Source organism: Echinops telfairi, unplaced genomic scaffold, assembly GCF_000313985.2.
Source record: "Echinops telfairi isolate 266 unplaced genomic scaffold, ASM31398v2 ScPeMD7_443;HRSCAF=831, whole genome shotgun sequence".
NCBI classification, from domain to species: Eukaryota; Metazoa; Chordata; class Mammalia; order Afrosoricida; family Tenrecidae; genus Echinops; species Echinops telfairi.
The window spans coordinates 32,660,233-32,664,077 of record NW_022104341.1 but is presented as its reverse complement, the minus strand read 5'-3'; the positions used below and the strand labels follow the sequence as shown (position 1 = coordinate 32,664,077).

General features: G+C 40.9%; 1 non-coding gene across 1 annotated transcript; it reads right to left on the bottom strand.

Moving 5' to 3' along the window:
- Window positions 1-436: 436 nt before the first annotated feature.
- Window positions 437-627, bottom strand: LOC115870289. Its single transcript, XR_004046653.1, has one exon. It is a non-coding gene; the product is annotated as a U2 spliceosomal RNA (small nuclear RNA).
- Between the last annotated feature and the right edge of the window lie 3,218 nt (window positions 628-3,845).

Below are 3,845 nucleotides of genomic sequence, written 5' to 3'. Positions count from 1 at the left end.
TTACACCATGCTTCAAGACAAAATTTCATTTATTTATAATTAGAAATTAATATTTCACAATATATAATTACACATTGTTTTGTGATTAATCACTATGCTTTAATTATGTTCAATTTGTAACAATGCAAATACATCCTGCATATCAGATATTTACATTATGATTCATAACAGTAGCAAAGTTACAGTTATGAAGTAGCAACGAAAATAATTTTATGGTTGGGGGTCACCACCACATGAGGAAGGTGGAGAACCACTGGCTTAGATTGTTTTTATCTTGTTTTGTGTTTCCTGCAGTGGCCATTTCCCTCCTTTTTTGATATATATGTTAGATATTCTTTGCTCTTTTTCTTCTTATGATTGGAAAGCTTGACTGGGTTGTCCTGAAATTCTAAGGAAAACATATAATCCTGTATTTCTTTTTTTTAAGGACCCCCTAAGGGGCTGCATCATTGCTGGAAGTATTGCCATACCAGGTGGATGTGTGGAGTGGATGGAGCAAGCACCTAGTCCAACTCCTACTCACAAAAATACATTTAGCATATTGTCCTCAGATAAAGGACATATCAGATAAGAAACCAATAAGAACAGATACTACACTTGGTCTTAGCCAAAAGGCCGAGAAGCGATAATCCTATATTTCTATACTCATGCCAAGAATGGAATACCACCTATTGCTTTTTCATTTTGTCAAATGAGGAAATTAGCACACATTATCCATTTTTTATTTTCCAGGTTTACAAAAAATAATTTTGTCTTCGGGTATTAATCATGAGAATTCTTATACTTTTGCTTGACTTAAACTGCTAGCCAACACTGGTAAAATTGTAGAAACTATTGTAGAGTTTTAGATCTTTAATATCATCTAATTCAAATACATTATTGTGTTAGTCTGTATAGTCTAGAGAACCAAATCCAGGGAGACTCATATGTGTATGAGTTAGTCTGGGTACTTTAAAGAAACAAATCCACAGAAACTCATGTATAAGAGAGTGCTTTATATAAAGGGTAAGTGCACATCAAGAAAACATCCCAACCCAGTGCTGCCCGAGCCCACAAGTCCAGCATTAACCCATATGTCCAACACCAATCTACAAAGTCCTCCTCCATCTCCCCAAACAGACACAACGACGCCGACTGCAGGAGGAAAGCTGAGTCAGTGAACATGCAAGCATCTCAGTGCTGGCAGGGGTCTCCACATGTCTGCTCCAGCAACCAGGGCTGCATCAGGGTAGGTCCATGAGGCTTCTCCTCGGGGATGTCTTGTAGGAAGTGAGCTTTGCCAGTTAAAGCAGAAAGTGGCTAAGGCAGCTGCACCCTGGTCCGACCATCAGAAAGCAAGAGACCGAGACCGGAGAACTCGAAAGGCTCACCGAGCCATTTATCCCTCCGCTCTTCAATTAACCCCACATGCGTTTATTGGCCAGGTTGGCACAATAAACTAACTAACTCAGTGTATAAGAAAGCGCTTTATATACAAGAGTAATTGAACATTGAGAAAATATCCCAGCCCAGTCCAGATCAAGTACATAAGTCAGATATTAGCCCATATGTCAGATACCAATGTATAAAGTCCTCTTCAGAATCATGAAACACATACAATGATGCCAAATGCAGGAAGATCACAGGCCAATTGGTGGGAAGTCTTGTGAATCCAGTGGCATTGTAAGCATCTCAGTGCTGGCAGGGGTCTCCACGTGGTTCCTTCCACTCTGAGGCTCTGAACTGCCATCAGCCTCTCTCCATGTGTCTTCTCCACAGGGATGTCTAGCAGGGTCTGAGTCTGTGGCCCACCGCAAGCAACCTATTTATCTGCTTAGCACCTCCAAATGAGGCCATCAAGCTGCCACCTGATCGACAGGCTAAACTTCACCCCTTCACTCTTAATCCTCAAATTGACAAGAGGTTATGTCACTACCACAATTATGATGATGATAATGATGGGATGGGACCAATAAAGCCTCAGAAAGTTTAAGTGACTTATTTTGGGCTCTGTACTCTAAACCAAACTCATTTTCATTGAGTTGATGCCGACTCATAGCAACCCCATAGCACAGAGGAGAACTGCTTCTGTGAGTTTCTCAGACTGGAACTCTTCACAGATGTGCCAGTAAAGGCATTCACAGGGTTGGATACCAGACCTCTTGCTCCTTGTTTTACTATATACTATCCTTTACTAGTAAGAGTTGAGACAGTGAGAAATCCTGGGGCAGGGAGCAAAGTGGGTGGAGTAGACAGGTCTGAGGCTCGGAGAACAGAGGCACTCGGGAGGAGGGGAGTGTTTGATTTAGAAAAGGAGATGATTAACAGCTCCATACTTGTAAAAAAAATGTCAAATACAATATCACATATCCATATTTGTAAGGAAATATCAAATATCAAATACCCCTGCCTCTCCTTGTCACCTTGGAGTGAGATTGTAGTCAGTGAAGAGAAGTTCCAACATGATTATAACTCTTAAAAGAAGATGTTAATTGCACTTTTTGGGGTAGTCTGGTTTCTCCTATATCTTCGATTTTCCTCACTTTACTGAGTTTTAGGAAGCAGCCATCTGGTGAAATATTTTTGACTTAGATTGATATTTGACATCTAAAACTGACTGATTCATGAAGAGAGAACATCCAGCCACCAAATAAAATTAGAAAACATGGGAGATATTAACTAAGTTATAACCCAGAGTCTCACTTTAGTGTTTCCTGAATGACATGAAGATGCTGGTAAATTTTCATAGCATCTAAATTGTAACTTTTTAGAGCATCAGCCCAGGAAAGTTCTGATGTGGGGAAGTAGGCCGACTATTTCTTCTCCCAACATCAAGTATTTCCAGACTCATCCCAGTAGGTTTTATCAAATAAACCCAAAGAGGAAAGAAGAGTGATGCGATGCTGACCAAGAAATCCTGGGATCTCTGTGCTTTCATGTGGCAATCTGAGCAGAGTGATGAGGCCACTGGCCACCTACACAGGACCATGTAGGTCACACAGTTTACCACAGAAGCCTTTTTCCCTTATCAGAGTCTGAAACTGCAACGGTGGTCAAGTCCATTCCAACTGCTAGTGATTTCATGTGGGTCAGAATCGAACTGTGTTCCACAGGGTTTCCAATGGCTGATTTTCTCCAAAGCCCATCGCCTGGCCTTTCTCGCCATGCACCTCTGGGTGAACAGAAATGGTTAGGGTTTCGGTTAGTAACGAAGTACGTTAACAGTTTACAACAGCCTGCTACTTCTGTACAGAATGTAATAAACACTGCATGTGTATGTAACATGAGGACTAGAATAGCTATGCAGATTATAATTAAACAATAGTCAAATATTCTTCAGTGAGTATTATTAGCCACTCTTTGCAGATCAAACTAAAACACTCTCTTCCATTGAGTCGCTTCTGACTCATGGCAACCCCAAGCAGACCTGCCCCTGTGCGTTTCTGAGGCTGTAACTCTGTCCAAGAATGGAAAGCCTCACCTTTCTTGAGTTGAATGGCTGATGGTTTTGAACTTCTGACCTTGCAGTTAGCAGCCCAATGCATAATCCACCAGGGCTCCTGTTTGTAGTTAGCTCTCAAAAAAGAATTACTCAATATCATACACAAAATAGTGTTCTACACTGGCAAATTATCGATTGCATTTACCTGCTGGCTTACATGTGTTTGCTCAGTAGAAATAGAGACAGCGGACATAAAGTTCCTTGATTTGCAGGCTTTTACAAATAACATCATTGGTCTTTTGGTAAATATTTGTGTTTATTTTCATGGTGTGGGTGATATTTATGCTCAAGAAAAGTCTCATTCTTCTTTGGCTGCTTACAACCTTTCCGGCCTGACAAGCTGAGCTGGACAATGGTCAGCAAA